Source organism: Podarcis tiliguerta (assembly GCF_965153285.1).
Source record: "Podarcis tiliguerta genome assembly, chromosome: 5".
NCBI lineage: Eukaryota > Metazoa > Chordata > Lepidosauria > Squamata > Lacertidae > Podarcis > Podarcis tiliguerta.
Window position 1 is genome coordinate 35,939,744 of NC_139538.1, and position 13,887 is coordinate 35,953,630.

At 42.1% G+C, this 13,887-nt stretch overlaps 1 protein-coding gene and 1 long non-coding RNA gene across 7 annotated transcripts in view; one reads left to right on the forward strand and one right to left on the reverse strand.

Moving 5' to 3' along the window:
* Positions 1–432: 432 nt before the first annotated feature.
* On the reverse strand, positions 433–1,844 carry LOC310678900. Its single transcript, XR_014512014.1, has 2 exons — positions 1,673–1,844; positions 433–626 (listed from the first exon to the last, which is right to left on the reverse strand). It is a non-coding gene; the product is annotated as an uncharacterized lncRNA (long non-coding RNA).
* Positions 1,845–1,958: 114 nt separating this feature from the next.
* Positions 1,959–13,887, forward strand: part of EPHB1 (EPH receptor B1) — a 347,409-nt gene continuing 335,480 nt past the window's right edge. For 2 of the 6 annotated variants that reach the window (XM_083443213.1, XM_083443208.1), the window contains exons 1-2: positions 12,711–12,792; positions 13,730–13,857. The gene's annotated coding sequence lies outside the window, so the exon portion shown is untranslated. Of the gene's footprint in view, positions 2,348–12,710; positions 12,793–13,729; positions 13,858–13,887 lie in introns of those variants that run through there. The other 4 variants (XM_083443210.1, XM_083443209.1, XM_083443212.1 and 1 more) reach the window with 4 other exon arrangements.

Consider the following 13,887-nt stretch of genomic DNA (forward strand, 5'->3'; position numbering starts at 1 on the left):
ACCAAAGGCTTTTAGAGGCAGCCTGCACCTCTCCATGATAGTTCTGGACAAGCCTCCCTTTCACACACAGTTTATGAAATATAATATAAAGGCCACTTTTCTGTACCCTCAGCAGAGAATGGGGAGAAAAGCCTGGGCTATGAACATTCATTCATTCATTCATTCATTCATTCATTCATTCATCCATCCATTCTTTGAAAGAGTTGGCATGATCAAGAGTCAAATTTAAATGTTAAAAGTTAGGAGGCAGATACCTTAAATATCACAGCTAGCTTAAAACTGTGATCCATAAAAGTATGAGGATTCGTTTAATTTCCTTTCTCAGTTTTAGAACCTATAATCATATCATTCTGAAGGTTTGCTACATTTAACCAGTCGAATAGATAGCATTTTTGCTATATGTTATATGTCAAGATGTGACCAGCCCTGGTGTAATTCTTGATTTCATATAATCTTAGATGTGGCACATGCTAATTTGATACATTTCAGAACATTCTCAAGCTAGAGCACCAAGCAGCCTGATAAGCCTATCTAATATTAGACCAGTTACCAAGGAAGAAGCTTTTGAGACATCAATGAATCTGCAGTTGAAGGAAGAGCTCCAGGAAGGGCCATCCACATCTCTTCTGCAATAAGAAGACAGATGTGTACAAGTGCTTGCTGTGGGATCATTTACTATCTAGCCTGCTCTTATTTGACAGGCAAAGCATCTTAATGTCTAGGTAAATCCATCTAGTTAAGCTACTGCAAATCTGCTTTGCATATTCACCTGCACCCGTCTAACCCTTACTTGTGTAGTAGCAAATGATTCGCTGATGAAAGATGGTGCGACTTAAACATTAATGCCTCAGAATTGCATTGCATTTTCAGAGGCTGAGAAAACCTTTTCTGCAACTTTGGTTAGTTTTGAAGTGTGTGTGTGCATCACAGAGGTCGTTGGACAGATACCATTAATTAACTTATTTTTATTTATTTTGTATTACACTGGTACCTCGGGTTACAGACGCCTCAGGTTACAGACACTTCAGGTTACAGACTCCGCTAACCCAGAAATAATACCTCGGGTTAAGAACTTTGCTTCAGGATAAGAACAGAAATCACGCGCTGGCTGCTTGGCAGCAGTGGGAGGCCCCATTAGCTAAAGTGATACTTCAGGTTAAGAACAGTTTCAGGTTAAGAACGGACCTCCGGAACGAATTAAGTTCTTAACCCGAGGTACCACTGTATTGTATGTAAATTTACTTTCTAGAATATCTTTTTTTTACACATGTACAACACATCATGATTTCTAACTGGTGTTAATGGAAGTCAGTTGGCTCCACCTCTTCAATTGGCTCCACCCCCATTAAGAATAGTAGAGAATTTAACATTTAAAGTGCTAAACCCAATCCTCCTGCTATCAATTTCCTATGTACAGCCTCTGCTTACCCTGGGCTGTGTTTTTTTTTTTTTTTTTTTTACAAAGTGCATTTTCCCCTAGGAAGACAAAAGTATTTCCACAGTGTTCCCAGTAAAATCTGTCCATTTTGCCTTAGGGGGCAAATAGAAGCTCCAGGATGTATTTGATTCAGATAGGAAATAGGGTCTTCAGAGAAAGTGTTAACCCCTTCCTTCAATGGCACAGGCCCCCTGAAGCTGCATTTTACCTTTAAAAAAATAACCAGTTGGATACCTGATCATGGATCACCACTCTCTAGTTTGGCCCTGTCTGGATCTTAATCTAGATTTGCTTATTATCACAAATAGTACTACATCATCAGACAATTCCCTATATATCACAGGAGCAACACTCAGTTCCCTTTCAGACCTTTTGAAGACTTTCCATTGTCTCCTGCTGCCTTGGTCCATGCTTGGCAACAGCACAGTATACAAAAGCCAGGTCACAGTGGCTGAATGTTCACTGTGATGTCACAAAGTCCTGCCACTTGGCAACAAGACCTAAAGCCAGAGTTTCAGAACAGCCAGATAGCCAGAGACACTATCCATTGCCTAACCTTGGTATCTTAACTGACTGAGTTCCATTGTTAATACTCTAAAAGGCTCATTTTTAAAGGGATGAATAATTACAGCTTCTTCTAATAAATTCCTACTGTATTTGAATTAAAAGAAGCTATTTATTTGATTTACAATGAAACAGAGGAGACATATGTAGCCATGAAGATTCAAGGACAGCCCAGAAGCTCACCTACTCAGCCACTTTTTCTACTAGCACCGTCTGTGAACAGTTTCTCTAGCAGATGAATTAAAAGCAGCCGACTTATTTGTACATGCCAAGGACTGGAATTCTGAATAAGAAGTCTGAAAGGTGAATCTTCCAAGTATGGCTTACATGCCGGGATGTTACCAAGTATGTGTGGTCTTTTGTTTTAATGAATAGCTTTATTCAGTTCTCGGTTCACTGTTTGTGTCTGAGAGACTGATGGGCATGTGTGGTCAGGAAATAGATTTCTCAGTAACATAGCTGACTCTGGATGTGCTACCGCAAGACGTTTGGTGGGACTGCCTCTCTATATGGCTTATTTTTGTAATTATATAGTATCATCAGTGTGGGTGGCGTTTCACAATGTACAAGAGGACAGAGCCCTGACCCAAGGAACTTGCAGTCTCTAACATTTGACACAGGAGAGATAACAGAGGACAGGAAGGAAAATAGAGGCAGGAAGAGACAGAGGAAGAACATGCATTTATTTCAGTTACATGTGCCTGGGCTTAGTTACAGTAGGGGGTGCCGACATAAAAAGCAGTGTGTAATGTATTGATCTTAGCTATCACATTCACCATAGCAAAGCAAGTTCAAGAGAAATCTAAATACCTGCTTGTTATTAATGACTAGGAGTTGCACCCCTGCTCACAAGCCCCCCGTCATTCCCTCCACATTTTTAAATTATTATTTTTATTATTATTTCCATTTTATTACAAATTGAACTGAATTACTTTAATACAATTTCTTAAAATCAGGTTTCCCGCTTTCATTGCTATCATATGTCCCAAGATATTCCCCCATAGCTGCTTCCTTTCTTATTTAGTCTCCAGTTGACTTCCTTCACATGCCATTAAGCCATTCTTCCAGCTGTCCGCCTTTTCACCTTACAAACAACTACCTTGCTTTCATCTTACATGTATACAATCTATTTCATCTACATTTTTATTGCAGACCTGGTGTGTTGAAAGAGTTCAGTTATTTCTCTTGTTGTTCAGTTCTTTGCAGTGTTTATCTGGGTGGTACAAGACCACATTCCATTCCATTCAGCTGTTATCAAACTAATATGTGAACCTTGGCCATAAATAACTTGCAGAGTGAACTTTCTAGACTTCCGCCATTAAATTCCCCTTTGCAATTCTTTCTCGGCACACAACACACAACAATCCCCCCCACCTCAGATTCAGCCTCTCTTCAACAACTGTCCAGCTGTGGGTCAATTCTTTTCCCCCACTACAATCCTCCAACAACACACCCCATCCAGAGGTGGTTGTAAAAAAAAATCAATTCACCCTCGGTTGAGGGGGTGGGGCAAAGCAAAACTTTATTAAATTCCTTGTAGATCATAAATCAAAGGCCCACCCCTTTTTCGAAATATAAAACTGAGTAGCAACTACATGTGTCTCTTTCTTATGTAGAGGAGGGCAGGATAAAAAAAGACTATTAGAAACCATAAGAAAGCACAAAGCACTTTGTCTTCCCCCTACCTTTCATGGCTGTTGTGGGGATTCACAGAAAACCATTCAAATACCTTCAGAAAACCAGTTCCAGTTCTTTCAGCAGCTGATTGATTGAAGCCTATTTGCATATGATGCTTCAGGAGCACCTCTTTATTAATGCCAATTATCCAGATTGAGGAGGAACCTGCTACAAATCAGGCTGGTAACGGAGGCTCGTCCACGGCAGGGGCACACTCCCAGATTGCTCCCGTTTTTTTTTTGTTTTTTTTTAAATAATATTTTATTGAGTTTTACAACAGAAACTTGAAACAACATTAAACAAACAACCTCAGAGAAACAACATAAAGAAAAAGAAAAGGAAAAAACAGAAAAGATAAGTATTACAACACACAAACACAAAACAGCAAAATACAACATAGAAAATAAAACATATTAAAAACAATTTTTGTCTCCTTGTATTCTTTACATTAACTTATTTCTCCGACTTCCCCAGGCCTTCCTTCTCTGTATTCCAAATCATATATTCTGTCTGCAAATTCTTGTCCTCTATCGTACTTTGATTTTCTAATACTCTTAAAGACTAATAGATAATTGCATTTCCTTAGTCTGACAAAATATTAAATCTTTCTCTGATCACTTTTTCCCAAATACCCATTCATCCTCAATCCGATGTCATCAAATGTTCGTTATCTTATAATGTTTCTGTAAATAATCCTTGAATTTCTTCCAATCTTCCTTCACCGTCTCTTCTCCCTGGTCTCTGATTCTGCCGGTCATTTCTGCCAATTCCATATAGTCAATAACTTTCATCTGCCATTCTTCCAGTGTGGGTAGCTGTTGAGTCTTCCAATACTGTGCGATGAGTATCCTTGCTGCTGCTGTAGCATACATGAAAAATGTCCTATCCTTCTTATGCACCTGTTGGCTAACCATACCCAGGAGAAAGGCCTCTGGTTTCTTCAAGAATGTGTATTTAAAAACTTTTTTCAACTCGTTATAAATCATCTCCCAGAATGCCTTTATCCTTGGGCATGTCCACCAAAGGTGAAAGAATGTACCTTCAACCTCTTGACATTTCCAACACTTATTGTCAGGTAAGTGGTAGATTTTTGCAAGCTTGACTGGTGTCATGTACCACCTGTATATCATTTTCATAATATTCTCTCTTAAGGCATTAGATGCTGTAAATTTCATACCAGTGGTCCATAACTTTTCCCAGTCAGCAAACATTATGTTATGACCCAAATCTTGGGCCCACTTAACCATCACTGATTTCACTTCCTCATCTTGTGTATTCCATTTCAACAGCAAGTTATACATTCTCCCAGATTGCTCCCGTTCTGCCTTCCAAATTGGCAGACACGGGATTGCATGACACTGCAGGATGCAGTGAACTTCTCAGACCCCACTGGAAAGCATCAGAAAGATTTATGCCTCATTTCCTTCCTTCCCCCTGCCTGAACTTTTTTGCAATCCCTGGATGGCTACAAAGAACCACCACCATTGACTCATGGGCTTGGCCGGAAACTGTCATTCCCTCCCTATTAACCCCTAGAGCTTCCCCTTCACACCCCATGCAACTACTAAGTTCACTTTTCTTGATCTCTTGGTCCCCCCCCCCCCCCGGAAATCCAAGATTGTGGTGAGGCACTACAAATCCCCCAAAGGGGGCTGTGATCTGACGCAGATCCAGACTTCTGATGTGGCACTACAGATCCAATGGGGGCTGCATGATGACAGCCTTACATTTGTATGTACAGTGGTACCTCGGGTTAAGAACTTAATTCGTTTTGGAGGTCTGTTCTAAACCTGAAACTGTTTTTAACCTGAGGCACCACTTTAGCTAATGGGGCCTCCCGCTGCCACCACGCCACCGCCGCGCGATTTCTGTTCCCATTCTGAAGCAAAGTTCTTAACCCGAGGTACTATTTCTGGGTTAGTGGAGTCTGTAACCTGAAGCGTCTGTAACCCGAGGTACCACTGTACATAGGAAGAAATGTCTTGACAAAATTGCATATGACAGCAAAGCAGACAAGTCAGGCATGTGCAAAGGGGCTCCACGTTTGCTGTTGCCGTTTAGGAAAAGCAATACTTCTCATAGGTGTGTTGCTGTATAAGAAGAAAGGAACACAAAGTGATTATGAGAAGTTTTGCTTTTTCCAGATGGTAATGGCAAATCACTGCACTGTTTGAGGCTGCAATCTTTTACACCTTTGAGCTCCTTGGGACTGACTTCTGAGTAGATATGCATAAGATTATGCTCTAAACTCTAATCGTATGCATATGTCTTTGAAAGCTTACCTTGCTGAACTCAGTGGGACTGTCTCAAGTAAACAGGGATTGGATCAGGTTTTTAATTCAGTATACAATACAGTTGTACTTAACCACAATATGAGGATAATACTAACCAACCTGTCTAACGATCATTGAGATAAAGCATATGAAATATGTTGAACATTCAAAAACCACTATTTACACACTAGGGATTATTATTGCTGCTATTATTATTATTATTATTAGGATTCAACCTGATCAATTCACATTGGCTTTACCACATAACAGAATTGAGCTGTACATGAAGAACGCAACACAAAATAGTAGCCCAGTAGCTCTTCTAAGTTTTATTACCAAATTACACTGCTAATTCTTCCATAGTGTCTTAACAGCTGTTTAATTTCCTAGGGAAAGTGTGAAATCCTTCTCTGGTGACTGATTTAAAAGTCTCACTCATGTCATAGATGTTTGAAAAGCAGATTTGTTTGCTTATTTAACTGTAAACATTGGCATATGTCAGGGTTTATGTACAGTAAAAATGGAAATGTTTTCGGGATGCAATCCTGTACAAAACATACTCAGCTCCCGGTGATTTCCCTAGTCTTTAAGGCTACCATTCTCTGCTCACTTAAGTAAGTCCCTTTGAACTCAGTTTAGCTCACCTCTGAGTAGACACATAACGGATTGCACAGTTTGGCATTCTCACTTCTGCACTGGTTTTCCTGAGGGCTTGTTCTCTTTTTCCAGGAACTGAACATTCTAGATGAAAACAACCACTCTGAGTTGCAAAATCACGCTCCCTTTTAGGAAGGGACGGATTACAAAAAGATGAGAAGCGATCCACCGAGTTGGACAAAGGCCACTTAGGGGGCAGAACCAACCACTGCCACCCTGCATAGAGCACCTCATGCAATCTGATTAGGGTGCCGTGATCTATTGCAGAAGGTGCATTCTAACTAAACAGCTGCAGATGATGGAGGCAAGTGATGCAAGCCTTGTTTGGCAAGGAAAGAGGTCCACACTAACGAGTGAAATGCTTACATTGGGGTTGGGGAACCTTTTTGGCTCCCTGGGTCAGATCCTTACCAGGATCTGCTCTGTTGACCCAATTTGACAAGTGAGTGGGGGGCCACCTACCTTTCAATCACATAGCATCATTATGATGGTGCATGAGTGATATGATTGGCCATCCCTCCCATCAAAATTCAATTCAAGTGCCTGCTGCTGAGGCCAGAAAGTTGTCTCCATTGTAACAGGCTTCTTTCTCTCACTTCCTGCAGCAGTGGCAACAGTGGTGAGAGGAAAACAAAGGGGAAACTGAGAATTGAGCCCCGCCCCACTTGTCAGAGGTGCAAAGTCCACCCCCATGCTTATCCTTTCAACCAGTGACATATTTTTAACGAGTATTAAAAATGCCTTCATTATTTAGGTGCCAGGGAAAAAAGTTCCTTTTTAACCAGGCCTTTGGTTTATCTATTTGACACCATATACCCTTTTAAATCATGGCTCTTTTTTGGGGGGGTGTTATTGGGTTATTGCTCTTATTTTTGTTTTATATATCTTTTCTGTGAACTGCCCTGAGACCTCTGGGTATAGGGCAGTATGTAAATTCAATCAGTCAATCAATCAATCAATCAACCAACCAATCAATATTTATTAAAAATATAAATTTTCATGTGCTAAAAGATTATTATGTTTAGCACCAAAAATCCTCAGGACAAACATAGATGGAGGGCTTTAGACAGAACACGACCAAGAGAATGCTTCTTTAGTATATCTGGTTAAATATTTGTGAACATACAGTATATATTCCAATGTTTAGGTCCTTGCAAACTTCTATGAAAATTTTATGACTGGGAACAGTATATTATTATTTTTTGCCGCTGCACTTGGTGGCCCTTAGATGACAAGTACTGTATAGTGCAAATGATTGTTTTTATTATCTCGGTTGCTTTACTGCAGCCAGCAAGGGGCTATCATTATCGTGATTTGTAAGAACAAACAATATTTCTCGCAAAATAGGTGAGTCACTCATGGGCCATACCTGCAGTCCTGTAATCACAAAAGAGCCATTTTCTTCTACTGCAGAAAGGAAAACCTGTGAAAATCATTGCTGTCGACTTTTGCTATAAAGTTTGGCTTCTCTCAAAATGATTTATTAAGTGAAAATTTGTGATAACCCAGCGACTCTTGAATCAGTACAAGGCTTTGATTCTGGCAGGCAGCTCAGCCCTTCGAAAAGGATGGGGGCATCACATATATGCACCCTCCAAGATGATAATACCCTGGCAGGACAAACCTGACATTCCACCATCCTCTCTTCATCTTCTTGATGAGGAAAACGTGAATGGAGCCAAAAACTCTTTTCTCCCTTGTCCATTTTTATGAACATTGTCAAGACTGAATCTTGGGGATTTAGCCTTGAATCAGGATGACTTGGCTACAGCACTCCAGAATCAGTTGTAGCAGCAAAGAGACCAAAGCCCAAAGGACTACCATTAGTAGCCACTGGAACCGAAGCCAGGAACACTCCACTCTGTGCATGTGATGAGCCACCAGAACTGCATTTTAGAGCATCTCTCTGTGTTCTTAGGCTTTGGATTGGCCTTGCTTACACAGGCTGACTTTTGGACCCCTTGAGGCACAGAGAGTGAGAAAGGGCTTCTTCTTTGGGCTGTGCATGGACCATAATAATCTTCCTAGCTCCGGTGTGTTTCAATTTGCCCCTCAGCTCCAGCTCTGGTTCTTGGTCTCAACTTCCTAGCTTGTCTCCTGCCCCAGCTCTGACCTCCTGGTGCAATTCCTATTTTCCAACTTCTGGATGGCTCCACTTTGACACCAGCGGGTTAAGCCCTGTGGCACATGGAGTTTCGTGGACAAAAGGAAATTTACTTGTCTTTTTCTTCCAACTGTGTATGGTACTTGCCAAGTTTCCCCAGAAACTCAAGGCAGCATCAAAAACACCCTCCAATGCAGGGCTTTCCCCCCTCAGCTGGAACTCAGTTCTGGAACCTCTTAGGTGGGAACAAGAGGTTCCGGTGAGTTCTGGCACCTCTTTTTCTCCAAGAATAGCACTTCTCCAATGGAATGCTGGGAGCAATTGTCAAAACAAAATGGAGAAATGGTGCATGCGCACAAAGGCTTGCACGTACCTAAAGAGACTCTTTCGATTGTACACAGTATAGGTCCACGTTAGGAAATCTATGTGTCTTACAGTCTGTTGCAAAATGACACACAGCTTGTGGATCAGGCATGTCAGATTTATTATAAAATGCCCACTGTGACTAAATGGATCTTATGCTTATGCAGTTATTCATCCCTGTGCCGCTGTTTAGCTGCGGTGAAGCCATCTTTGACTGTACCTAAAAGCCTTTCCTTTGAAGCATATGTCAGCCAGGAGATAAGCTGTCAGACTGAAACAAGTTGTGGCATTAAGCAAGGAAATATGCTATATTAAGAAATAGGATAATCTGTGTTTTAATCTTGAATCTCTCTTGACCAAAGGGGAGCCATGATTTCTGTTCTGTATCGCTTGAAAGTATCTCTTTGTTCTCCCTGACCTGTTCCTGGCAGGCCAAATTGTGCCAGCTACAACTGCCATTTGTTTGTGAAGGTCTTTTCCCTGATCAAAGCCCTCTGTTCTTGCAGATAAAATGTCTGCTGAATTCCTTTCTTCTTCACCAGATGATGGTCCATCAAGCCTTAAGAACTGTGGGTTCATTTGCTGGTTGTGGGCAGATAACCTCCTATAGGGAGGGATGTCTCTTTCTTGCTACCTTATCTGAACTCCACTGTTGTGCTACTATGAATAGCTAATGCCATTTGGTACCCACATGGTCTCCAGGCAGGGAAATTGCTATGATATGTCCAAATTGCATGGGTAGGTTAAGGACATCTCTCTCAAGCTGTGATTACACATGCATCTTTGACCATCCCAGAATCTCCTCACTGACTTCTTCATTTCTTGCACATCATAGCTAGGTTTTCCTCTGATTTAAACCTTTCCATGCTCCTTCCAACCATTTATTATTTATTTACTTATCTATGAGGTTTCTTATTCTTCTTAACATTTTTAAAGAAATGGTCCCATGGTTGGCTAGAACAATATAATATACATTTATGAAAACAATTACAATTATTTTAAAAAGCCAAACCATTCCCAATGGAAGAGAACAGTAACAGCTAGTGCAAGTTATAGAACAGATGCTGTTATTTATTTTATTTCTAAACGTCAACAATTTAAGTTCTCTTCAATGTAAGCCTTGGCTTTGTTAAGTATATCAAACTCTACTTTGGATCATCCTAAATCTTGCCTAAAGTCCTCAGCAAATCCTGTTGTTACATCTTAAATGACTACCTGAGTATCATTTTCAGGAGTGGAAGAGACCCATACCAAGAGAGACATGTATAAAATTACACATTCTGGAGAAAGTGATGACTGCACTCCCTGCTTCCATAATATCTGAATCAGGAGTCCTCCAATAAAACTGAAGGTGGAAAGATTATTTGACAGATGAAGGGAAATACTTCATCACACAGCATATAGTTGAACTATGGGATTTGTTCCCAGAAGATGTTGGAATCTCCATTCGACTGAGCCACTCCTCCAGTTGAGTCCTCTAGAATGATGACTCCTCTAGTCGAGTCCTCCGATGATGATTAACGACCTAAGCCTTTGATGAGGCTCCAGCCATGTTCTCATTACGCAGAGTATACGCAGCAGCAGAAGGACGAGAAATATGAGCTACACTGCTAAGAGTTTTATTTCTAACTACGCAGACAGAAAAGAATATACATCCTCTCTCTGTGAAAGCAGAGAGGCAACTGGAACATAGGAACAGGAAACCAGTAATATCAACATCCGTCTCCCGTGAGACTTCCAACAGTCTGGAATCTCTGGAATGTAAACAGAGTCTTGTGACTCCAAGCACTGCACAGTGGCACAAACAGAAACCTAACAGACATGACCACCAACTCTGGTGACTTTGAAAGAGAATTGGACCAATTTGCAGAGGATAAGGCCACAAGTGCTGCTAGTCATGACAGCTATGCTCTTTCTCCACTGCCAGAGGCTGTGGACTCAGTGTAGCTTATGGTTGCTATAAAGTCCCACAAGGACTTCACTTTAAAGCAGGGTTTCCCAAACTTGGGTCTCCTGCTGTTTTTGGACTACAGCTCCCATCATCCCTAACTAGCAGGACCAGTGGTCAGGGATGATGGGAACTGTAGTCCAAAAACCACTGGAGACTCAAGTTTGGGCAACACTGCTTTTGAGGATTAAAGCAGAGATCCTTTTGGGACAGTACTGTGATCTTAGACCACCCATATTCAGCATATGGTCTTACTGATTTTAAGTAACATCAGTATGCAGCAACAAACTTATCCAAGGACAGCTGCAGTATTGCACTGGGTAGGTTCACAGCAAATAGCTCATTTTGCAAATGCAAGTCTGAGAGAAATAGTGGGCCTGTTAGCATCCTTTCCCCCCGCCCCTCCTCTCTGTGTGCTAATCTTCAGGGCTGGCTCACTCGCACTTTCCAAAATCACATAAAGACAGAGATGTTCAAACATGTAATTTAACGATTTTTCAAAATTATTATTATTTCTCCTGATGGCGCAGAGGAAGGATTTCTCTCTCTTTCTCTAGCCGCAGTAGCACAAGTGCAATCAAAGAATGAAATAACCAGGTGTCCTTCCTGCCTGTCAGTATTCATAAGCAAATACCCCAGCTCTTCCTGGGCCAATGTTCAGAAATGGGTTCAGCAGAGCTTTCTGAGGACAAGCCTTCTGATGGTACTCAGACGGGATCCATAGGTGGCAAGATGGCTCCAGATTTTGAGCCATTTGTATGACAAAGGAAAGAAGTGTGGGCTTCAGATCTAACTCTGGGTTCCGCATTGGCCAGCTACTTTGATCCTGTGCCAGCCTCTTTGTTTGGGCACAAAACTGTTGATGCCCTTCTGCAAGACAAATGAAATCTTTTGATGCCAAACAGATGGTCCTTGCTCTGTGGCCACATGGTTTGGCCTGGAATGTGTTGCTTGGATTAGCTTCCCCTTCTGGGCACACGAGGGCAAAATAAACTGATGTCAAATGTTCTGGCAGTTGTAGACAACAGTAATGGCTTGCTAGGAAGCCCTCTGTATGGGGCAGGGAGACCTAACATGTATGTCAGTTGCTTCAGGTAAAGAAATCTGCTGAGGGATCTGCTTTTGTTTCATGTTTAAATCTCTTTAAAATATATAGGAGCTACAAGTGAATACAGTGGTACCTCAGGTTACAAACACCTCGGGTTACAGACACTTTGGGTTACAGACTCCGCTAACCCAGAAGTAGTACCTCGGGTTAAGAACTTTAGCTCAGGATGAGAACAGAAATTGCACGCTGGCGGCGCGGCAGCAGTGGGAGGCCCCAGTAGCTAAAGTGGTACCTCAGGTTAAGGACGGACCCCTGGAACAAATTAAGTTCTTAACCAGAGCTACCACTGTATAAAACAGTGGACTACTTTTGCAAAGAGACCAGGTTCCACTGAACTGGCTCAATCAGACCTGTGTGTCTAAAAGGACATGACTTGAACTGGGCAATCAGACAAACGTTCTTCAGCACTTTAACTCAATTACTACAGTTACTATGATACTCCCTGGGCAGAAGCACTGAGGGTCAGCTAGATTAGACAATGGCTAGTCTCCCTGAGCTGTCCTGTTCATCTCTAAGTCTGGTTGCCAAGCGGCAGGACTTTGTGACATCACTGTGAATGTTCAGCCACTGTGACACGGCTTTTATATCTTGTGTTGATGTCATGCATGGCACTAGGATCTTCTTTGGGAAAACCTATATGCATAGGTGCAGGAAAACTAGGTAGGAGCCAAGCTCAGCTCAAGCTGAAAGTTTAGAGGGAGCAGGGGGAGTGGGGCAGTTGCAAGTGGAACTGAGATTTCCCTTCTTTTGTAATGTTCAAGTTCTGAACAATATCAGTAACCTTGGTCTGACTGGTGGTGTACGCATGCAGGGGTGTAGCGTGGGGGTGGGGTGCCGGGACAATTGCTCCAGGAGCATTTGTGTGTGTGTGTGCTGCTCACACTGGGACTAGTGTCACTCCAGCAGTATCTGCATCGGCAAGAGCTGGGCTGGCACATGGCGGGCTCCATTCTCCCACTGTGCCCCATGCTCCAGTGTGTGTACCCCAGGTATCCTGGGTGCTATGAAAACATGCTCCACTGCTGCATGCATGCACTTGTTTTGCTTGAAAAATAAAAAGAACAAAGCTGTCAAGGAGATAAGCAACTATGCAACCTTTAGTAGACATCTGAAGGGAGCTCTGTATAGGGAGGTTTTTTATTGTTTAGTGTTTCATTACGTTTTTATATGTGCTGGAAGCCCCCCAGAGTGGCTGGGGCAACCTAGTCAGATGGGCAGGGTACAAATAATAATATCATGATTGAGAAATAGCACTCTTGGGGGTAGGGACCCTTTGGCCCTCCAGATATTGTTGAACTACAGCTCCCATTACCCTTGATATGTTGGCTGTGGCTGATGGGAGTTTGAGTCCAACAACATTTGGAGGGCCACAAAGGAAGGGTCCAGGAGGAACGTCAGATTACAAATGAACCCCACAGAACGACAGGATGCAAGAGCCTGATAGAGACACGTTTCCTTCAGCAAAGTGCCTCATGCCAATAGGTTGTCTCCCAACCAGTGTGCTTTCAGCAGGCCTTCATTTTCATGCACCCTTTTGTACATATTTGGAATCAGACTGTCACCCGTTTTCCTGACCCAAATTCTCTGCCTTCAACAGCAGCAGGTGCAGCTTGACTCAGCACAGTGGCAATGTGATGGGGGGGGGGGGAAACCTTCTGAGTTTCTGCATGTCATGCAGCTTGTAAACGCAAAGCCTATGGTGGAACGATAACAACCAGCTGCCTGGTGAGTGCTTAACCTTTAGTAATACATCTG